Here is a 25125-nt window from a genome sequence, read left to right as displayed (position 1 = left end):
TTAAAAATCTTTTATTTTGTTTTCTATCTACGTGACTTTACCGAAAGAACCAGGAATATGGTAGCGCATTCTCTATTTGTTGCAGAGATTCAAAGTTCAAATCCGACAGGCACACCTGTCTCCCCAGTAACATTCACCACATTATGCGCTGTTCTGCTTCACGGCGGATGTCAAACAGAGTATTGTGTCACTCACAACGCACAGGTCATTGCATGTTGGTGTCACGGTCAAAATTGTGGTTAATTCCAGTAACACTATCCAGAAACTCCACAAGGGAGATGACGCGTCAATGATCGCCCCCTACCGACAGACTCATGTCCATGTGCAGGCCGGTGGAGGGCCACCTTGTGCCACACAGGGGCAGCTGCCACTAGAGGGCGCCCTTCGATTGTTTGAGATGAGATTCGATACGAAACACCGAGTTGCTGAGGCAATTAGGCAAGCGACTTATGAGTGAAAATATGTTGTTTATGACGTAGTGAATGCTTGGGAGCTTAATTGTCCCTCGCTCCTGCTCACAGATTTACCCAGCCCACAGATCTTACATATGAAAAGCTAATGGTCAGTGAGGTCAGCAGCACTGTAGGTTCTGGTGTCAAGGACATGGGCCTGCATTCGCTGGTCCACTGCTATATAGTCCAGCGGATGTTCTTGCTTGAACCCGGCGTGAATCCATGATGTTGTCTGGATGCACAGATGCCAGAACAGCGTGTTGGCAATGACAAGCCCACAGGCTGCACAGAAGTCTAACAGCCTCCTACCGTTGTTATTGAGTTGATCTGGCCCATGCCTTCCAATCGCTCCAGACCAGGTGCCAGCATCATCACCAAGTCGGGCATTAAAGTCACCCAACAGGATGACTCTATCCCGAGGGGCCACTTTTAGCTAACACCTGTGACAGGAGGTTATAGAAGGAATCTGAATCCACGGGCTTGCCTGCATCCCTCCACTGATGTTCGTCTTCGGTGGGGGCGTAAGCAGCCACCACCACCATTCTCTGCCTCCTGTTGATGGGGAGGCGAGCCCAAAGTAGCCTGGGGCTTACAGCTTTCCACACCTCGCCGCCACCTTCCCACGCCGCCTTCATTCTTTTTTTCAGAATAAGAGCCACTCCTTGTTGTTTGGCATTCTCCTGCCCCGAGTGGAGGACTCTGCACCCCTCATGATGATTGGAGTCAGAGCCGGTCCACTGGATCTCCTGAATGCCACAGAGATCCAGGCGGTACCGGTCCAGCTCTGTACAGAGTAGCAGCCTCTCCTCCACGTGGCCACTCTCAGTGACTTTTTGCCATTTCTAGAGGAACCCCAAGGGTAAGGATTCAGGCATTGCTCCTCACAATGTTATCGTCTGGCATCACAACCACCAACAACACACCTGTATTTGAATTGCAAATAACTTTAATGAACACAACGCAACCCAAACAACCGTTCGTTTGAAAAACATATCTTAATATTTCCATTCTTCTCCGTGTGAGTCCCACGCCACACACACCCGCTGCATTTAAATTCCAAATCATGTTCATAAACACACCGTCAGTCATTTGAAACCGAGTCGGCGCTTAGAAGAGGGTAGCCCAGGACCGGTTGAGATAATCGTCACCGTTGTTGTTGGCCAGGAGCGGGAATCGAACTGGGGTCTCTGCCGTGTTGGTAGTGCAGTGTAGCCTGAATCTCTGCTTTCTCCTCACCCCCTCCTCGTCCCCCCTCCCTGCAAACATCATCTATCAGCGGTCATTGATGCAACGACAAGCTGGGCTCTTGTCGCTCTCTCTCCCTCCCTCTCTGTCCACCCACCTTCGCCCCCTGTTAACAATACCCAGCACCCTATCTACCACTCCCACCAAGTGGTTCTCTCTCGCGATATGCCGCATCATGTGCATTAACTGTCCCCTCCCTCCCCCCTCTCCCCCTTCTCTCATCCGCCCCTCCCCCCTCTCCCTTTGCCATCTATCTCTCTCCGCGACTCCTCTGTCTCTCGCGACCGCCTCCCCCCCCGCCCCCCGGTCTCGACCCCTCTCGGCCTCCACGACTCTCCACGCTCTGTCCAAGTATTGCCTAACCCTCTCGATCGACACTTCTACCTCTCTGCCACCTCTGATCCTTCCAGCCCCCTCCATGCCCCTGTGTGCCACCTCTCTCTCATTTCTTCTATCTACCTCTCTCCCTCCCCTCCCTCCAAGCCCCTCTCTCTCCCACCTTAGCATCTCTCCCGCTCTCTCTCTTATCTGCTGCTCTCCACCCGGGCCACCGGCCCCTCTGACAATGTCCACCTCTGCTCTTCCCCTGTCCATTGGCCTACGCACCTCTGCCTCTGTCCTCAATCTGGCCGCCTCTCTCTCCAATCGAGACCTGTTTACTAACATCCTCTCCACTCTATTATCTACCTCTCTAATTGCCCTCAATCTGGCCCCCTCCATGTCCCACACATGCCGCTCTGCCACCTGAACCACTGCTCCCACTCCCCTCTGCCTGACCGGGTCCCTCTCCCCCCGCCTCTCTCCCCCCCGTCCACCCCACTCGCCCTCCCTCGCCCGCATCTCCCTCTCTTGTCCCCCCCGGTCCACGTTCTCCCTCGCTCCCAAAGCCCTGACCCCATCCTCCCGTTCCCCGCGCACGTCTCTCCCTCCCCTCCGTCGAGCAAGCTCTCTCCGAGCCCACTGCTCCTCCTCTAGCCCCATGACCCCCTCTTCCAACCGTCCACCTCCTCCTGCCCCCTCCCTCACCCCCATCTCACGCTCTCTTCCCGCCTGCCCCCGCTCCACATTCTCCCCCACTCTCCATGGCCTCTCTCCACCCTCTCCTCCGCCCCTCTCAATTCTGGCCATCTCCCTCTGTGCCCTCTGCCTCACGAGCTCTCTCATCTCACCCCATCTATATCCCCCTGGTCGATGCCCCCCACCCCCTGGTCCTCTCTGTCCTGCCCCATCCCCGCCTCTCCTCTCTCTCTCCATCGTGGTACTCCGATTGTGCTCTTCCTCCTGGCCCCTCCCGCAGCGTCTTGCCGGGGGTAGCGATGCACCACGCGCACCTGTACCGCGAAAATGGCCGCCGTCAACACCGATATCAACGACCGCCGTTCGCCAGTAAGTGGCAGTGACATCGCCGTGGCGCCCGTGCCAGGCCAGGTACACTTTGAGGCCATGTGAAGTGTCAAAGGCTCGCTGGAAGAAGGAAGTCGCGTGACAGACTCAGCAGTTGCGATGGGTTAACTAACGGATGGCTATCGATTAGAAATCACATATCCCCGAGTCTCACCTGTGAGTGGCACCGCCTCACGCTGTTGTGGATCCCCACGTGGCTCGGAGCCTCAAAAGCTCCGTGACTCCTGGGTGGTGATACAAAGACAAAGATCCCCCGTGTAGCCTTAACAGACTGTTGGGGCAAGTGCTGTTAGCAAGTAGCAGCACCACCTATGAAGGCCGGAACGGTACACGAGGGGGTGGGTGGTCAGCACCGTGCCCGACCGCCTTTGTCTCCCCAGTAATGTTTACACACCACACCGAGTACTCATTTGAGGCTGAGTCGACATAGGGGAGGCCCAGAACCGGTTCAAATAATCGTCACTGGGTGCTGGCTGTAAGCGAGAATCAAACTCGGGTCGTTATGTTCGTAGAGCAGCGTATTAACCACTAGACTACCGCCACACACGTTACACACACACACAGTACACACACACGGTACACACACACACACGGTACACACACACACACAGTACACATACAGTGCACACACACACACTACACACAGTACACACACAGTACACACACACACACGGTACACACACACGCACAGTACACACACACACGCACAGTACACACACGCACAGTACACACACACACGGTACACACACGCACAGTACACACACGCACAGTACACACACACGGTACACACACACGCACGGTACACACATACGCACGATACACACACACACACACGGCACACACACACACGCACAGTACACACACACACGGTACACACACACACGCATGGTACACACATACGCAGAGTACACACACAGTACACACACAATACACACACACACGGTACACACACACACGCACAGTACACACACACGCACAGTACACACACGGTACACACACACGCACGGTACACACATACGCACGGTACACACACACACACGCACAGTACACACACAGACGGTACACACACGCACGGTAAGCACACACGCACGGTACACACACGCACGGTACACACACACGCACAGTATACACACACACACAGTACACACACACACACAGTACACACACACAGTACACACACACGCACAGTACACACACGCACGGTACACACACACACGGCACACACACACGCACAGTACACACACACACGGTACACACACACACACATGGTACACACATACGCACAGTACACACACACAGTACACACACAATACACACACACACGGTACACACACACACGCACAGTACACACACACGCACAGTACACACACACACGGTACACACACACACAAGCACGGTACACACATACGCACGGTACACACACACACACGCACAGTACACACACAGACGGTACACACACGCACGGTAAGCACACACGCACGGTACACACACGCACGGTACACACACACGCACAGTATACACACACAGTACACACACACACAGTACACACATAGGCACAGTACACACACGCACAGTACACACACACACAGTACACACACACACAAACGGTGCACACACACGCACAGTACACACACACACGCACGATACACACACACACTACACACGCACGGTACACACAGACGGTACACCAACACATACACGGTACACACACACACGCAGCACGGCACGCCCACACTCCTTCAGTCACGTGACTAAGGTTGACGCGCCGCCCCGTCTCCCGAGGTGACCTCTTGGCTCTCTCGTCTCTCCTCGACACGTAGATTCATTTCTTACTCTTACCTAGAAACGTCATTGTCTGTCTGTCTGTCTCTGTGGACGTAACTTGCGAGGAATTGTACCCACAAACTGTGGGGTTTACGTTTCAAATAAAGTGCCCAGATACCACGCGATAAGCCCCGTGGTGAGCCAGTGCTATTCCTATTTCCAATCCGCCAACATGAAAGTAGTTAAATTAACAATTTATTACTAATCTCCATATATCAAAGGCAAAGTTGTCAATGTGTGCGTCTGTTCAAAATGTTTAGCGTACTTCCCGACACGCACCAAGCTTGAAATTTGCCATGTGAGTAATTTCCAGACTGTACACCATGCAAACATAAAAATACACTTTTGTATATTTTTTGGGGGGGGCGCGCAATAATGGATAAGCATGAAAACACCACGATACATAGGACTTACTTTGATTAGAATGTTGGAATTGATTGTGTACATGTTGCAATTGTTAAATGAGCATTTTGAGCACACTGCTGTTTTAATAAATGTTCATGATTCTGAGAATATAAGTGTAATTCTGAGCATCATAATGACCACATTGGAATTGTCATCATGAATGGGGGGTACAATTATTTTTATAACAATAGGAATGCGGTTTTGAGCATGACTATTGATATTTCGGACTCATTTATGACAATAGATTCACGATTAAATTGCGATTTTGTTTTGCTCATCAATCAGGACACTGTTAATGATGCGCATGCCCATAAATTGTTGAAATGACTAGAAATGCCAGTTGTGTATACTCTCCAACCCCATTCCTCTACCTACCATTCCCTTGACGGGCTCCGTGCCCACTTAAGCCCATGACGATGGCGGTGACGATTCCACCTCTCGCTGTAACAATCAAAGCACCTCCAACTTCTGAATGCAAAGGTGCTGGTTGGTGTAACGCCAAAACACATCGTCAACGCCGCTCCCAAGCCCGCCCTACGTTAGTTACATCGTTAGGATCAACAAAATAAAAAGTTCCACAGAGGAAACTAAAATGACATTACGCAATCCCCAAAGTGGCACGCGGTAGGCTACACGACTCGGAGAACAACGTCAGACTTCAAGACTTGCATCATCATCATTCTTCCTCTCCACAAGTCATCGCACGTCAATATTCAATAAGCTGCACACACGTGCAAGTCACCTCTGGACCCGCCACCTGCACAGTTAACGCGATCAGACCCGGGGGTCAAATTAAAATTGTGTCGCCTTTGGTGACGTATTACAATCGGTGTCATTTTAATCATGTACGTACAGCAACTGCTGTACGTACATCGAATTATATAATTGACAACGGGGTCCGCTTTTGCGATATCTGCGTGCAGTCTTTTAATTATATAGATACGTAGTCAGTTCATTAGTATGGGGTTCCTCTATAAGGAATTGTAATTGTAAAATGTATTACTTAATAATATGATTCCAGGCCGCACTTAGCTTGTAGCAGTCAGAGCAGTTAAAATGACTGTACATGTGTAGGTATAAAATAAAATTAATGTAATTTAAATCAAATACATTTTAGTTATTAAAACATTTAATTTAACGTAGGTATAAAATTAATTTAAATTAAATAAATTTACTAAAAAAAATAATTTAACATAGGTATAAAATAAATGTAAATAAATGTAATTTATTAAAAATTTAATTTAACGTAGGTATAAAAGAAATGTAATTTAAATAAATGTAATTTATTAAAAATTTAATTTAACGTAGGTATAAAAGAAATGTAATTTAAATAAATGTAATTTATTAAAAACTTAAATTAAACGTAGGTATAAAATAAATTTAATTTATACAAAAATTCAATTTAATTTAACGTACGTATGAAATAAAATGTAATTTATTACACATTTAAATTAAATTTAACGTAGGTATAAAATAAAATGAATTTAAATTATTTAAAAAAAATCATTTATAAAATAAATTACGTGGGTATAAAATACATTTTAATTAAATAAACATTTTAAATTAAATTTAACGTAGGTATAAAATAAAATGTAATTAAATTAAATAATAATTAAATTTTATTTTCTACCTCCGTGACTTACCGAAAGACACAAAGAGTGTGGACCCACGTGACATCAAGGCTGTCCTAGTCTAGGCAAGGCCTCAGGGTGTACCGGGCCTTTCACAACAACAGCAGCAGCAACAACAACGGTTCTCTTGAGAAAATTATTTTTAAAAAAAGTCAACGTAGCTTACCTTGACACTCGCGAACTTTAATGATTAAAATAATTAAAACAAAACTAAACACTCACACGCACATGGGCGCGCGGCTTTCAGCGTGTAGGGCATTAAAAATGGTAGCGTCCTCCCGCGATCTGATTGGTCGCCGCGTGCCAAAGTGGGGAGGGGGGCAGGGCCAGCGATCCCATTGGTCGAGAGGCAAACCTGGGCGCGTCTCCGGCGATGGTGCGCAGCGATTGGTCAACGGTTGTCCTATGCTAATTTTGGTATGTAATTAATTTTAATCTGTGTGTGGGATGAGATCATCTCGGGAGCACGTGGACTCGTGATGAGCACGCCGTGATGAGTAATTTGACAAACAACAAGATCTATAAAAGGGCCCTCCGCTGACACTGCGGGGGTGTGGATTCCACTGCCTGCCTGCCTGCCCGCCCGCCTGCCCGCCCGCCCGCCCGCCTGCCTACCTGCCCGCCTGCCTGCCTGCCTGCCTGCCTACCCACCTGCCTGCCTGCCCCACCTGCCTGCCCTGCCTTCCTGCCTGCCTGCCAGCCTACCTACCTGCCTGCCAGGCTGTGTACCTGCCTGTGCACCTGCCAGGTGAGACTGCCGACGACGGGGAAACTCGTCCACGGCCCGTGGAGCACGACCCAAAGTGTCGCACCGTTTGCAATCGGCGTCTATTTAATTCGGAATGGCGCCACATTGGGGGCGAGTTTTTTTTTTCGTCTTCACGTGAAAGGATTTCGTTCCTTAGCCGCTTCGCCCCGAAGGGAGCGAGCGAGTGGTCAAACTTCCGGCCTTAAAAATATAAATCTGACGAACGTAGGTGGGGTCAATTCTTGACCCGATTTCAGTTCCCTCGCTCACGGCCAACACCAGTGACGATTATCTGAACCGGTCCTGGGCCTCCCCTAGGTATACTCGGCCTCAAATGAGCACACCTGGTGCGATGGGTAGACCTCGCCACAGGGGAGACAAAGGCGGCCAAGCGTGGTGCCGCTACTCGCTAACGGCACTTGCCTCGACGGTCTAAGGCTTGCACGGGGGACCTTTGTGTGTGTGTGCAAGTGTTTCATGGTGGGGAGCATGAACTCCCCGGCCCATCGCGCTCTTCAGACGATACCGGGGAGTCTCATCATCCTCACATGCCCTCACCCCCCTCCACCAGCAGCCACGCTCCATTGAGACTACCGTAGTTTCAAGCATGTAACCCGCAGAAATTCAGATAGCCCGCACCTCCATATACCCCGCATGCATTCATAGATTTAACGTCGTTACCGCAGCTTAATTCCATCGTACGAATACGAAGTTTACATTTGTAATACATTCCACTGTCAATTGTTAACATTAAAATCGTAACGTGCACAAAGACGACAAACTAACCGCAAACGAGTGAACTTTAAACGGTAAACAAGTAACAAAAGTAAATATCCAATAAATAAGTAACACATAACTGGTAGATAATGTTGTATATATAGGTGTTATGAAAATTGATGAAAATAATGAAAATTAAATGAAATTTGAGATTTGCATAATTCATCCGAAATTATGTTAATCAGTGTAATTATGCACATAAATTATGCTGATTCGAGAGATAATCGTATTAATTTATGCGAGTGGGCATGGTTATGATAATGCAGGTCGTTATGGATTATAAGGTCGAGCCTCGGTGACGAGGATTGTGTTATGAATTGGAATAACGCAATTAATCGTATGCAGTGACGCAGGCGTTGTGAGCGTGAATGAGAGAGAGTCGATTCGACTCTGCTCTTTACTTCTGTATTTTCGATAAGGATACGATTACTCTCGATTGAACATTATGAATTATGTGTGTTATGGATTATGTGTGGTGATAGTGTGCTTATGATAGGTCCCCAGGATTCAGATCTCATACGCAGAACAATATTACGCAGAATTTCAGGAAGAACCACACACAAACCTTCTGCTTTGATCAATTTTATTTTCTAGCTAACTTTAATTTTTTGATAATATGAAAACTCAATCTCGGGATGTTGGAATTTCAACACAGCGTTAACATGATACCATCACGATTGCGTTGTTTCACCTCGATAGCGGCACCTGTGGTTAATTCCCGACGCGTAACGCAATCGATCGGTTGTTGAGAGAGAGATTAAAAACATGCGAACTATTCTATCAAAACCTTAACCTTATAATATGCAAACTCGTATTCTTGAATGATTACACAACACGGCACTCGGTCTTTGATTTGTATCCAATCCTTAACACATTCTGATATGCGAAATTATTATGCTTGAAATCGTCAGCACAGTACCACGGCGAGGTTCGTTCATTGATTCATCAACGATTATGCAATTAAAGCATTCGACTGAAATAATTCTGATTGCCTCATCAACGTAACTCAATGGGTGGCGATGTTTTTCGTTATCAGCTAATAGTTGACGCAGTTATCATGAGTCTTGTATATTTAATGGGAGGTTTGTAGATTTCTTGCGTCGAGCAAACGCCTAGGTTGATTTCCTTGTAAAAAAAATGTTTGTTCGTTGTGTAGTGGTGGGGGAGTGAGGAGGGAGTGTGGGGGAGGGGCATACGAACGACTGCCAGTTTCTGTCCACCGCTGGCTGGATGAATCAGCACGACGCTCGCCGTCGTCGCGCCGATGGGTGTTGAGTGCGGGGCCGCTTCCCTCTCAGTGCTGGTGACGCGAAGTTGCGCGCTGTAGCACGCTAGTGGCACGCTGTTGGCACGCGCTGGTGCTGGTGGCACGCTGGTGGCGCGCTGTTGGCACGCGCTGGTGCTGGTGCTGGTGGCACGCTGGTGGCGCGCTGTTGGCACGCGCTGGTGCTGGTGCTGATGCTGATGGCACGCTGGTGGCGCGCGCTCCCTCTCCTTGAAGATGCGCGAACGCGCCCGTGCTGGTTCGCTGATAGCAGTTTCTTTCCACTGCTGGCTGAGCTGCTGCACGCTCTTGCTTGGCGTTGCTGGCCGCGCTCTTCCTCCTTGAAGATGCGCGAACGCGCCCGTGCTGGTTCGCTGATAGCAGTTTCTCTCCACTGCTGGCTGAGCTGCTGCACGCTCTTGCTTGGCGTTGCTGGCCGCGCTCTTTCTCCTTGAAGATGCGCGAACGCGCCCGTGCTGATTCGCTGACAGCAGTTTCCTCCACTGCTGGATGAGCTGCGCCGGTGCGCGCTCTTTCCGCTGCTGTAGTATCTGACGCTGCGCTCGCGGGCGACAGGTCAAGTTTTTCTTCTGCTGAGTGAGCCAAGTCGCACGCGCTCTCTTTGTTGAGGTTGTTGGCGGCTCTCTGACAGCAGGTTTCCTCCACTGCTGTATGACTCAAGTCGCACGCGCTTGGTCACTGGTTTGCTGAAGTTGTTTGCGGCTGCTCGTGCTTTTCCGCTGCTGGTTGAGCCACGTTGCACGTGCTTTCTTTGTGGAGATGCTCGAACGCTCTCAGCGCTGATTCGCTGATACTTTGTTGGCGGCTGGCCAAGCTTTTTCTTCAGTTGAGTGAGTTGAGTCGCACGTGCTCTCTCTGTTGAAGTGCGCGAACGCGCCCGTGCTGGTTCGCTGACAGCAGGTTTCCTCCACTGTGTTATGACTCACTTTTGTTGATACATCGTGACTCAGCGATCCTCGCTACTCAGCGAGGCTCGGAGCCAGCCGCTCCATGCGACTGCTCGTCCTGTGGATGTCTTGACTCGCTGATCTGTCTTGACTCTTGACTTAACTTCACTGACTTTTGAAAATGCGGCTGACCGTTATATTCAAAGACAATTCTCTCTGCCCAGTGGAAAAGGGGGGGCGGGGTCTGTGTGTGTGAGTTCGTGTGTGTGTGTACAGATGGCTCCTGCGATAACGATCTGTTTGCCCTGGCGTGAAATTCCTCTCTCGCGCTCTTCGGGAGAGACAAAGGTGGTCGGGAGTACCTATCTCTTTATACTTTCGACTTTATATTTCTCAAATACAATTTGGTCCCATGTTCGCCAAGACTCGTGTTTGTAACTACGTCCTCCCGACACACCTCTCGGGTTACCGAGGTTCGCATTGATATGATGGAGTTATTAGAAAGAAAATAATTTTCATCCTGAGTTTAAGAGGTCCGTTTCCAGATTGTTGGAATCCATATCCCTTGGTTCTGTAAGGTTCTATAATGGAATACCGTTTAAGGTTAACACGTTATTATTAATGTTATATTGCAATTTTCTTTAAAACTTTGTTTGCCTGGTTGCCGTGTGTGGGGTGGGGTGTGTCTCCTCATCAAACCCGGTTGGATTTTCCAGATGGCCCCTTGTGATAAGGTGTAATTCCTGCTTCTCCGCGCTGTGAGAGAGACAAAGGTGGTCGGGGTTGCTTGGGATATTGTTTAAACTCTTTCGTAAGTTTGCCCGTTCGCCTCATTCCTTCTCGATAACCTTTGATGTGACTCGGTATTCCTGCTCCAAGCTTTGTTTTAACAGTAAAAGTATTAAAGGTGAAAATCATTTGATAGTGAATTAATCATCGGATAATAATTCCCTGATTTATCTGGTGGCCTGGTCTTAATTGGAGTGAGCGTTAGGACCGCTAATTTTATCTTATTCTTGTTGTTGCCTTTTAATTATATATATTTTGTTTTACCGACAAATAAGAAACAAAAAATATTGTATACGATTTACCCTGTTGGCGCCTCCGTGTCTACTCTCTTGGTGTTCTGACCTCGGAGGGACCTTTCCTAAGAGGCCCATCAAACTCTTATTCATCTGGAGATTTTCGCCGATAGCTGTTACATCCTCGCCTTGAGAGTTTTATTATTTCTTTATATATATGGCCTGTTTATGACCGACATCTGGTTTTTCGTGTTTTTGGGTTTGTGGGTTTTATTGATTTTTTTTTGTTAAAAAAAGATATATAACGGCAAATATTATTGTTAATATCAATTTTGGAAAAGGCTCATATTCAACAATAAGCAAGTACAGTTATTTGTGATAGCCACGTCGCTTGTGAACAAAAACATCTCTAGCTCTGTGGGCCTTGCCTGGTAAAACTCTAAAGTTTATATTCTTGGTTCTTTCGGTAAAGTCACCACGTAGAAGGGAAACAATAAAATAATAAAAATATAAAACATTAAAATTCTCACGACATTTCGACTGCAACACAAGAAGCAATCATCACCAAGAATGTGAATCCCTGCAGTCACGAAAGCTTGAAATAAAAACTCTAAAGTTTTTATCTTTAGAGCGTGATATCTGAAGCACGCCTGTTTCACCTCCCCACGTTTATGAACAAGCACTGACCAGCGTGGTGAAGTATGGTCAAACAACCTCTGACTGACGCAACATGGGGGAGGGAGGCCTTCATCCGTTGTGTGTGCTGCTCACTCTGCAAGTCGATGTTCTTACAAAGCGCCCTCTTTAAAAAGGACATTAACTGTACTGTGTATTAACCTAATCGCATTTTGTTTATTATTAACAACGCTCACGAACGGTGCTGGATGGCATCTGGTTATACGTTTACAAATGTGAACGCGGTGAAATGTAACCATATATTAGTGTCGGTAAGACATGTGCTGAAACATTGAGATATTTAATTAAAAAAATTTAAAAAATATTCATGTTAACGTATTTTGCATGTGCCTGTCTTTAGAAATACTAATTTGACTTGACATAGAATTTCTTCAAAAGTCGTTCTGTTCTATGAAAATCCAATGCTATCGAGAAAATGTAATTTTAATAAAATAAATGCGACAAAGATGTGTGTGTGTGGGGGGTATCATCTTACAAGGTTATATTTGGCAATCGGATGTTTCACTCTATTAACAATGATTTAACAATATGCTGCACAGAGTTATTACATTATATATAAACACATTATCATGCCGTAATAGACTAAAGCGCAGCCCCAACGATGACTACATTGCATTTTATTAAAACTCCTCTCAAATGTGACTTGATATACGAATGTGTTGAACGTACTTGATCGTCATCGTTGTGTTTGATGAAACAATTTAAATTACGATCACGTGGTCATTTACCTACAAGCATCTTGGCAACACTAATCGGGGGGGGGGGGGGGGGTGGGATATATTCAATGTAATGGACCTGGAAACACTGCTTCCAATCTGAGTAAAGTGCAATCGCTTTGCACCAAGGGCTCCTTCATGCACTGTCGAGGCTTGCAAGGCGTGTGCTCGTGTGTGCTCGCCCGCCACTTACGGGGTTTGAGAGTTAATTGGCCACCAATAAAGGAAATCATCTTTCCCACCCTCACCCCTGGCTGAGAATGAGACGCCTCTGGATGAGCAGTTTGGACACAAAAAAAAACATCATCCAGTATGAAACGGGCAAGACATTTGAATAAAATCCCACAAATGTAATCGGAGGAGTCCAAAAATGTTTTACCACCCAGGAGAAAATCCCCAGAGCTAAGAAAAAAGATGTTCAATGACTTGGGCAGCAGACATCACAGCATTCCACAATTACAGATTTTAAAAAACAATAACACTAATGTTGCACACTCATATGCTGCAGAATTGCAGTGATGGGTCACTTGCAAAATGCGTCCTCAGCCCTGCCATCGCAATCTGAGCGAGCGTTTTAGCGTTTTGGAATGTCATGGATACAAAAAATAAATGTTACTTTTCCATTTTACCTCGCAAAGATTGAGACACCGCAGGGGATTTACCGACTGACTGCACGCAGCCCTCTCGTTGACCCTTACCTCTGTGACCTTTAAACGGGTCACTCCTCTTCCTCCTCCTCCTCCTCCTCCTCTTCCTCCTCCTCCTCCTCCCTCTTCCGTTTATTCCTCCGCATGCCTTCTGACACCAACCCCTCCCAAACCCCATCTCAGACTCTCTCGCAAATCCCACAAACAGATGAAACGGCAGCAGCAGCACAGCCATGCAGACCGTTTGGGATTTGCAGGGTTAAGACGGATTGTTTGAGAACTGAGAGGCTTTTTTTTGAAGCCCCCCACCTGGTATATAACACATTGTCAATGTGTGTATAACACTTTGTGTGTGTGTATATAACACTTTGTGTGTGTGTGTATATAACACTTTGTCAGTTTAACACGTAGGCTATCGCGACCAATATTATTCATAATAAAAGTTTTTGGGTTAGATCGCGTTTATTTATAAATGTGTCGTAACCCTCCACCACCCGACATGGCCAATCAGCAAAAAAAGTGTCACGTTGACAAAAGACAAATAATTCACTACTTTAGCCCACCGGTGTGTTGAAGAGTGAATCCACATTTACAGTTTGAGTACGACGTTTCGCTGGTAAATACATCCTGTATCATCGGGCAATTCGCCAGAATGGTAAAGCTTGCTCCCGGTTTTATATAGAGCAGCAGGGTGACGTCATCACTTAACTCATATCAGGTGCAGTGATTAGAGGCGGAGGGGGGGTATTGTAATTATATAATCGATTAGTAATCAGTCATTGGTTATGATTAGTAATGAGTTGTAGATTAGTAATTATTTAATCAAAATGTAATGTATATTATTTAATAATACGCTTCCAGGCCGCACTAAGCCTGTAGCTGTCAGAGCGATTAAAGTTATTCTTGTTCCTCTCAATTTCAATGGATTCTCTAATTAGTCTTTGCCAGTAATAATTAGTTTTACACATCACTGCAACATTGTCAAAATCAATTGAGTGTCCTTGTTGACAAGCATGTTCTGCCACTGCCGACAGTTGTGTTTGAGATCATTTAATATTTCTCTGATGTTCTTTTAGTCTTACACTGATGTTACGTCCCGTCTGCCCAATGTAGCAGCTGCCACATAAAAAAATTATCCGATATACACCTTCTGTTGATAATTTAGGTAATGCGTCTTTAGTGCAAGATACTAGTTTTTGAATTTTGTGTACTGTACCAAATCTTACTGTAATGTTTTGCTTTTGCAAAACACGGGCTAATTTGTCAGTTACTCCTGAGATATATGGAATTTTTATTGTTTTAACAATCTGGTCGCTTTCAGCAGTATTGCTTTGCGATCGTGATTTGGCATTCAGTGCTCTGTTAATTTGAGCATTATTGTAGCCATTCTGTCGTAGTGCGTCTTTAACGTGCTTAATCTCTCTCACTAGACTCTCACCATCTGACACTGTTTTAGCCCGATGTATGAGCGTCTTGATAAGAGAGGATTTCTGAGTTGGATGATGATGTGATTCTGCATTCAGATAGGCATCAGTGTGCGTTTGCTTTCTGTAAACGCTGTGTGTTATTTTACGGTTTAGGCCATGTCCAAGCAAAATATCTAGGAATGGGAGTGTGTTATTCACCTCCATTTCCATGGTGAACTGGATGGCCTGGTTTTGTGCATTGAGATGATTTAGAAAATCATTAAGTGTATCTTTACCATGTGGCCAGACAACCAAAGTGTCATCCACATATCTAAACCAAAAGGATGGTTTTAATGTGCTCGAGGCAAGTGCTCTTATTTAAAAGTTTTCCATGTACAAATTTGCTATAGCAGGGGATAAAGGAGAACCCATTGCTGCTCCTTTTGTTTAAAGAAATCCCCTCTCCATAAGAAGTAAGTGTTATTTAAACAATGGCCAGCAAGTTTCGGAATATCTTATGGTAAACCGGTATTCTTTACTAGTGTATCAAGTAATTTAAGCGATTCGTCCACTGGAACCTTAGTGAATAGAGAAATCACATCAAAACTTACCAGAATATCATCAGGAGTAAGTTTAATATCTTTAATTACATTCACAAGATGTTCTGAATTTTTTTATGAATGAAGATGTCCTACCGATGTAGGGCTGTATTTGTTTGGTTATATATTTTGCTAATTGATATGTGGCAGAGCCAATTGTACTGACTATGGGTCATAATGGGATGCCGATTTTATGAATCTTTGGTAGCCCATAGAGTCTAGGTGGTTTTGAGGCCCTTGGCTTAATTTGGTATTGCTCATTTTTATGGATGAATGAATTTGCAATTATTGCAGTGGTCTTACGTTCTAAAGTATTAGTTGGATCTCGTTTAATTTTAATGTAGGTACTTTCCTCTAGTAAATTTCTAATTTTATTATCATAATCGGCTCGTGACATCACTACAGTAGTGCGGCCTTTATCAGCTGCTAGGATTTGGATATCCTTGTTTACACGCAGCTCTCTTAAAGCTTTTGCCTCGTTAGAGCAAATATTTACTTTTGGAACTTTGCTATTCTCAATTATTTTAGCAACCTCATGTCTAGTCATCTCTGCCTCATTATGTGGAAGGAGTCTAACTGCTGATTCTACCTCAGCAATGATCTCATCCACTGGAATTGTGCATGGGGTAACGGCAAAGTTAAGGCCTTTAGAAAGGATAGAGACCATGTCACCGGTTAATACAGTGTTAGTCAAGTTCAGTACGGTTTTGTTTTAAAAAATTTGGTTTTCAGTAGGGATTTGTTTATTATGTAGTCTAGAAAATTTATTAATTTGGTTAGTTTTTGTTAGTTTAAACACATTATCAGCCGATTGTTGTGTTATGTTATCGATTATATTCCAATAATGCATAGATACACTATTGCTTATATCTAAGTGTAACTGCTTTAGCGATTCCGAAATGTAAGATAATTCACTCCTATTGTGCTGTATTCTCTCTTTTAATAATAATTCGCTATCTTTGTGTAGTATTTGGTTAGCTTTAGAAGACTTTACGTGATGTGTTATTTTAACTGCGTTTGGTTTTATAAATAAACGCGATCTAACCCAAAAACCTTTATTATGAATAACACTTTGTGTGTGTATAACACTTTGTGTGTGTGTATATAACACTTTGTGTGTGTGTGTGTATAACACTTTGTCTGTGTGTGTATAACACTTTGTGTGTTTATAACACTTTGTGTGTGTAACATTGTGTGTAACACTTTGTGTGTGTAACATTGGGTATAACACTTTGTCTGTGTGTGTATAACACTTTGTCTGTGTGTGTAACACATTGCCGGTGTTGCAGGCAGGAGGGGTCTCCACCCGACTGGATACATTCATTGCACAACGTGGTTATGAGGTTGGTCGGCTGCAGAGCCCACCAGAGTGACGGCAGTTGAGTTGGTCACGATCACGGTGGCTAGGAGATGTTAACTCCCTCGCCTGGTACGCAAGCGGTCGTGGGTTCGATCCCGCGTACCACGCGAGGTAATGAACATCTCCCAGCCACCGTGGTGATGATGATGATGAGCGAGACATGAAAACTCAAAACATACGGCAGCGGGCATCGTCAGGGTCGAACCCACGACCTCTTGCATACCAGGCGAGGGAGTTAACATCGTCACCACCGGGCCGCTTCTCTTCTGCGCAGCGCCGCTGACCACGAGGATTGCGATGGGTCCCCTGCGACGTGTGGACTGGTTCCCGCTGGGGCTCTGCGCCTTGGCACAGCTGTGGGCAGTCGCCAGCGCCTCCTTGTGGTGACCGCAAGCCGCCGCCACCGCCGCTGTCTTCGTCCTCACTGCTGCGATGAGAGCTCACAAGTTTCGACGTCGATTTGAGCAACCTTCTTACCTTGCCTCTATTTTGCACACCCAATACGGTTGTTGTACGGGATTTTTTTGTATCGTGTGCGTGTATATACATCACATATACAGTATCTAGCGCGGTATATTGGGGCACCATGGCGGCTAGGAGATGTTGACGACCTCGGCTGTTATGCAGGAGGTCGTGGGTTCAATCGCGACCTTGACACATGCCGTATATTTGGAGTTGCTATGTTTTCCTCGTGGTCGTCTTAAGAATTTTTATTCCGGGGTCCTCCGATTATTCCCTCCACATTTAGAAGCACGCGTTGAGAGTGTTTGCCTACTGCTGTAAGTGTCAGCGTGATGATCGCCAGGTCGCCGCTGAGGAAAGAGTCACTTGGCTCGGCCGGGGTCTTGCGCGCTAAAAGACAATCGCTTGTTTCCCATCCTGCGCCCATGTAGCGTCCTCCTCCGGCGTGCGGCACGCACACGCACAGTCGGAGACGATGCAGTCGCAGGAGGCACCGTCTCTTATTTCCGTTACACCAACTCCGGCCTCTCTCTCTCTCTCGACCACGCTGCCGTACAGCCGCGGCCCAGACACGACCCTGAACCGCGTTGCGTCGACCGAGACGACCAACCGCTGTCCGGCCGCACAATTACCGGTGAAGGCGACAATGAGAAGAAGAGTCCATTCCCAGTACCGGCAGCCCGGAGCGCTCTCACCGCTGCTTTTATATTGCCCCTGGCCCTGCCCCTGGCCTGGCCCCGCCCCTGGCCCCGCCCTGGCCCCGCCCCTGGCCCCGCCTCCCTTCTCAAACCAACCAGAGGGGTCCAGGGGCCTCCCTCCCTGTGAGGTCTTCCGTGACCCTTGCCCCGGTTCCTCCGCCCTGCCGGCACGCAGCGGCCGTGTGTAGACTCTCGATGGCGTGAGTGCACTCGTTGTCCACAGCAGTTGCCACCGCTGGACAGCGGTCGGAGCTGTGTCACTATACAACTTCAGAGAAGAATAACTCGTGTGTGTGTGTGTACATCGTGTAATATTCAAATTTACAAACCTGTAGAAATTCCACAGATATTTGCTCTATTTAACTTTTTATCATGTAGCACTTTTTCAGGAGAGGCCTGGCTATCGCACTTTATAGCTCAAGCAAGTGGCCGATATTATCATCACGTGGTGATTTATAGCAGCAGCCAAATCACTCCAAATGCGTAGAGACGTTGATTCTAAAACCAGAGGGACCTGGAGATAAATCCACGCAACCACGGGGAGAGACATGCAAACTTAAAATGTACATGCAGCAGCAGGTATTTTTTAAGGGGTTGGGATCGAACCCACAACTGCCTGCGTACCAGGCGAGGTAGTCAACATCCCCTGGCCACCGTGACTTCCGCCCCCATCCCTCTGCAGGTCGCTCGCACTGTGGGCCCCCAACTTTGACCCCTCCGAGTATCGGCCGCTGTGCATTTGGGTGCCGGGGCTGTCCCCCGCACAGCGCAGAATATGCCTGCGGCACCGGGACCACGTGGCGCACGTGGCCGAGGGCGTCCACCTGGCGCTGTCCGAGTGCCGGCACCAGTTCCAGGGCAAACGGTGGAACTGCACCGTGCCTGGCGCGGAGGACGCTCTGGACCCCGTGGCCAAGTCGGGTAAGGGGTCAGAGCGAGCCCGCCACATCCACTCGCACCTAAGGTCCCCGACCGCTTCCCCGAGACACGCACACAGAAGCTTTTTTGGGGGGGGAAAGGGGGGGGGGTCGCCCACCTCCCTCCCCTACGCGACTCTGCTTCGGAGTTCCCGCGTTCCTCCTCCAGGGGTTTCCCCCTGCCCTACGCGACTCTGCTTCGCAGAGTTCCCGTCCTCGGGCAGCGGGAGATGTCCGCGGGCGGCCCAAGCGGCCGCCCCGTTAACCCGATGGCAACCGCCTTCGCTCTGGGCCAGTGCCAGGCTGCGGCTCGCTCGCTTCACTGCTCCTGACGCTCCTGGCACGCCTCTCGGGGGTCCCGGACGTCCCACCGGCCCTGGTTCGCTCCCCAGGTCGGCCGCTGTAAACGCAGCAATCGTAATACCCGTCACCTGATCGTTTCCCTGTCCCGAGATCTATTCCGCGGAGTTGGAGACGGCGCTCGGCTCCTACCCGCGGCGACGATCCCCCTGGTCCCCACTCGTGTCGGTCCTTGAGGGTGGGAGCTCTCCCCAGCCGCTCGTGCTGCTGCCGCTTCTGAGCTGCGCGCCCCCACACCGCCGATTCGGGGGCTCTCCTTTCGCAGGGCCGCGGAGCCCATTGTTCGGTCCCCGGGCAAATCCCGTGAGAGGGGTTTGTCTCCAAATAGGCGACGTTTTCCCTACCACCTGCTTGGCGGGTTCTTCCCCAAAACCCCTTCCCACACCGGTCTGGCCGCACCGTCTCCAGCTGACGGGGCGGGCTTCACGCACGACGCCCCCCCGGGAGTCTCCCCAGGCTCGCGCGAGGCCGCGTTCGTCTCCGCCGTCACCGCCGCCGGAGTGGCCCACGCAGTGGCGCGCGCCTGCCGCCAGGGGGTCCTGCAGGGCGGTTGCTCCTGGGTCGTTCCCCACACCATGAAGCTACCGCCGGGTGCTCGGCGGGGCGGCTCCGGAGACGACGTCGAATAAGGATACCAATTCGCCAAGTGGTTCGTGGATGCGGGCGATCGCAATCGTGGCAGCGGGCAAGGAGGGGAGTCTTTGGCGATGAATTTGCACAACAACGAGGCCGGCCGGCTGGTGAGTGGGTGAACGGGTGGGTTGTGCATGTGTGTGTATTGTCATTAAAAAAACAAATGTAATGGAAAAAAGTTATTTTATGCGATCAATGCAAATTAGGTTCGGCTTCGTCGGCTCGGGTTGTATTACCAATCGTGATTGATGCAATGATTCTCGCTTTAACTTTCACCGGTTATATTCTTGGTTCTTTCAGTGAAGTTACGTAAAAGGGAAACAATAAAATAATACAAAATAAAAATATGAACATTAAAATTCTCACGACATTTCGACTGCAACACAAACAATCATCATCAGAATTTGAAGAAAAAAAACAAAACTTTTTTCAAATTTTCTTGCTGTGGTTTTCACACCTGATGATTGCTTGTGTTGCAGTCGAAACATCGTGAGAATTTTTTTTGTTTATATATTTATTTATTATTTTATTGTTTCCCTTCTACGTGACTTTACCGAAAGAACCAAGAATCTGAATCCCTGCAATCACGAAAGCTTTAAATCAAAATTTTACCGGTTTATGTTTCAAGTACAATAACGTCTGGTCGCAGGATACAGTTCTTACATTTAAGATTATTGTTATGCATGAATCTTGATTTGAAGCTTTCGCGACTGCAGGAATCCACACCCCTTTGGGTTCTTTCGGTAAAGTCATCACGGAGGTAGAAATAATAAAACGTCCACGCCGTTTTGATCGCAACACCACAAAGCGGTCGTCTTTAGGGCGAAAAAACATAACCCAGCAGTTGAACTGCTGGAGCAGCGAGAGAGCCGTTACACACAGCAAGAGGTGATGTTTGTGGCGAAGGGCATGCTGGGTCTGAGCTGGAAAGGAATTCCATCCCCGGACGCAGGCACAGGTGCCGTCGTGACGTCACCGCCACTTGTTAGCGAACGGCGGTTGGTAATGGCGATTATGATGGTGGCGGTGAGTGTGGTGGTGGTGGTGACGATGATGACGGTGGTGGTGGTGCTGCAGGTGGTGTACAATCTGGCGTACATGGGCTGCAAGTGCCACATGTTATTTGGCACCTGCATGGTGAAAATCTGCTGGCAGCAGCTCGCCGACTTTCGAAGCGTTGGGAACTTTCTGAAGGTGAGCTCACGGCTGCAGGTGATGAGACTGCACCCAGAGGAGGTGAGTGTGGGGTGGGAGTGACGAGGATGAAGCCTTCTAGATTTGAAGTTTCATGACCGCAAGGATCTTTCGGTAAAGTCACGGAGGTAAAGAAAATAAAAATATTTAAAAAATCACGACGTTTCGATTGCAACACAAGCAATCGTCATCAGGTGTGACAACCACAGCAATAAATTTTACTGAAGTGGGAAAGAAGCCGGAGTCAAGGGGTTTATACTGGGCATGCTGGGGGTGGGGAACCATCACGTCACCATACATAGCAGGCGTTACCAAAAAGATTTCCAAAATCTTAAAAACAAGCACAAGATCCAGGTCCGATTCAGTACAGTACACAATCCCTGATCTAATCCCATCTGTGAAGGATGTCATTCCTGACATGCAATACCCTGGAGTTTACAAACTGAGTTCCATTTGTTTCGATTGTTACATTGGGGAAACGAAATGTCATGTCTCAGACCGTATCCGCGAGATTTGAAACACGGCAGGACTAACTTTTCCGCCGTGGCTGATCACTGCTACAACGCCGTGGGCTCCCATGATATTCTTTTCTCCGAGACCAAAGTGCTCTGCAAGCCGTCTGGCTACCATCAAAGATTTGTTCATGAAGCCATCCAGATATACAAACACAGACATAACTTCAACCCAGAGGACAGATACAAACTGAGCAATCATTAAAATGTGTTATTAACCAAGTAAAATTTAACAGTTCATAGTTGTTCCCTCTTATTTACCGGATACTAGTTTATTTTACAGAGTTAATTACATCGTCAGCGCTTGGCAGTGCGGCTATTTTGTTGCGAGTGCCACCATCCGTGTTGGCGGCAATCGTTGTAGATGCGTGGCTCTCTCCCCACTGGCCCCTCCTCCCGCACCTACAGCCCCGCCCACTCCCCCCCCCCCACCATGGCCAGTATAAACCCCTTGACTCCGGTTTCTCTCCCACTTCAGTAAAATGTTCTTGCTGTGGTTGTCACACCTGATGATGATCGAAACGTCGTGATTAAAAATTTTGCATCTTTTATTTTCTTTACCTACGTGACTTTACCAAAAGAACCAAGAGTGAGGATGAATCCATAGGAGGGTTACAGACGGGGGGGGGGGGGGGTGGGGGAGGGGGGGGGAGGGGGGGTCCCTCACAGCTAAGGGAGCTCCCCGCATTTACTCAACAACCACCACATCCCCTGATGACGACGATGATGGTTGCTGCAGGAAAAGTACGACAAAAGTTCCGCCGTGCAGCTGGTGAGCCACAATGGTGGGGGCGGTGCCGGAGGCGCCAACGGCGGCAGGGGCGGCGCCGCCCGCTGGCCCCGCCGGCATCTGGAGGCGGTGAACGAGCGGTTGAAGGCGCCCACGGTGAGCGACCTGGTTCACGTGAACGCCAGCCCGGAGTATTGCGAGCGCAACGAGACTCACGGCGTCCCCGGCACGGTGGGGCCACAGTGCAGCGTCACTTCGGAGGGGGCCACCGAGGGACGCTGTGTCACGTGCTGTGACAGAGGATACGACACCTCTCAAGGTGCGTACCTCACCCCACCCACCCCCCCCTCCCCTCCCCGAAAATAAACTAAAACTATTCATTAAAAAGCGGCAACTATTTCATATTACACAAAATCTGTGATCTAATCCCATCTGTGAAGGATGTCATTCCTGACCTGCAATACCCTGGAGTCTACAGACGAAGTTGCACATGTGGTAATTGTTACGTTGGGTAAACGAAACGTCACGTCTCTGACCAGATCCGCGAGCACAAGGCAGATCTGAAACGCTTCAAACATACAGCAGCGGTCATTGTCAGAGTTGGGATTGAACCCACGACCCCTGCATATCAGGCGAGATAGTTAACATCTACTAGCCACCGTGATGATGATGAGACGCAGACTCCAAATATGCAGCAGCAGGGGCCGGCATCGAACCCACAACCTCTGCTGTCTCTCTCTCTACATGTGTGTCACATTTCAGTGAAAGGGCATTTTCTGAATTTTTCTAATCTGGTATCGAGCAAAAATGTACAACTCAAATGTAGCAGCATTTATCGTTGAAATTACGGACGGCCGAAACACAGAATTGGGAGCCCGTGATCTGAAACGGAGTCAGCCATTTTGATTCCGCTCAGCCACTCGGCTTTCCACAAATAAACCACGGTAAAAAAAAATGATCTCGTCCAGGAGCGTGAACTGTTGGAACAAACTCCGGTCATCTTGGTAGCAGCGGCTTTTTGGCTCGGCCATCGAACAAAGGCGGTGGTCACTGCATCATTGCGCAGCGCTCTCGGATGTGCTTCTGCGGCCGTCTGGAATGCTCTTCCGATATTAGAAGGTGCTTAGATTTAAAGCTCTTCTTTAGAAGCACTTTTAGTGTTTGCCCTTCCCCCGCACCTCCTGAGCATGGTTAGCTACGTACGGTGTGAAGAAATTCAGCATGCACACTATACACTGCAATGCACGACTACACTATACATCACACACTATACACTACGCTGCATGCTACACTATACAACTATACACCACTCTACACTATTCTACACTACTGTAATGTCCCTCGGAAAACTTGCCTTCGTTCTTTTTTATTAGGGCGCATCGTGCAGATAACATACTTTCATATCCTACGGTACTTCGCTATGACCAGCATATACAGCGCTTGGGCTAGGATAGAAACAAAAACTTGGGCTAGGATAGAAACAAAAACTTGGGCTAGGATAGAAACAAAAACTTGGGCTAGGACAGCGACCCAAGCAACTCCGGCACGGAGACGGCGGCGTCAACGGTGATCGCAAGATTGCGATGAAAAAAATCTCGCGGTCAAAACGACGACGGTTCTCGCGTTCGTTTCGCACTCTCGCCCCGCGCTGTCCCCCCCCCCCCCCCCCCCCCCCCAGTCACGGTGGAGAAGCAATGCGGATGCAAGGAACAACTCCACTGGAACGTCGATTGCAAGCTGTGCCCATGGACCGATCAATTCTTGTGCAAGTAGCCTCAAGCCGCAGCCTAGGGGTGGCCTTGGCTGAAATCGGACTCCATCTGGTTTCAGCCCCGGGTCCTGCGGGTGTTTGATGACCCCCACGAAGTTTGTTTGGGGCACCACGGCATCCAGCATGCCCATCGCTACGAGCCGCGTTACACTATACATTACACTACTACAAACGCTACACGTTGATACGCTACACTTCACTACCCTGCTATACACTTGTCAACATCCGCATGTGGTGAATTTCCACAATGCAGAAGCACCGTTGTTTTTGACCGTCACCACTTGAATGCGGTTAGTGACTAAGTGGCCTTGTTGTTCCTTTTTACTCCGTTCTTGTTAACGCCGCGTTTTGCCAAATGTTAGAAACATTCACTCGGCACACTGAGGATTCACAGTGCGGTTCGGTGACCCCTACAAAGTTGTTTAGGGAGCCGCCCCTGCAGCATCCGTCATACCCTTCACTGAGCCGCGTTGCACTGTATACACTTCACGCTACACTTGTAGACAACCTTGCCTATTAAAGTAATTTTCTGTGTGTCTATCTGTGTGTGTGTGGACGTCAGGGATGCGTTCCTGAGTATCGAAACGGCGTTATACCGAAGCGATTGATAGTGTGATGGTGGTGGTGGTAGTGGTAGTAGTAGGTGGTGGTGGTGGTAGTGGTGGTAGTAGTAAGTGATGATGGTGGTAGTAGGTGGTGGTGGTGGAGGCGAAGGGGCTGAGAGGCGATGGATAACGAGAGAGG

General features: G+C 48.2%; 1 pseudogene; it reads left to right on the top strand.

The window, feature by feature from the left end:
* Positions 1-19411: 19411 nt before the first annotated feature.
* On the top strand, positions 19412-24919 carry LOC142908627 (protein Wnt-5b-like; annotated as a pseudogene).
* The last annotated feature ends 206 nt before the right edge of the window (positions 24920-25125 follow it).

This window comes from Petromyzon marinus, unplaced genomic scaffold, assembly GCF_048934315.1.
Source record: "Petromyzon marinus isolate PM22_M1 ecotype Great Lakes invasive population unplaced genomic scaffold, UKy_Petmar_22M1.pri1.0 PM_G_Scaffold_10, whole genome shotgun sequence".
Classification (NCBI taxonomy): Eukaryota; Metazoa; Chordata; class Hyperoartia; order Petromyzontiformes; family Petromyzontidae; genus Petromyzon; species Petromyzon marinus.
This window is presented reverse-complemented; position numbering and strand designations above follow the sequence as displayed.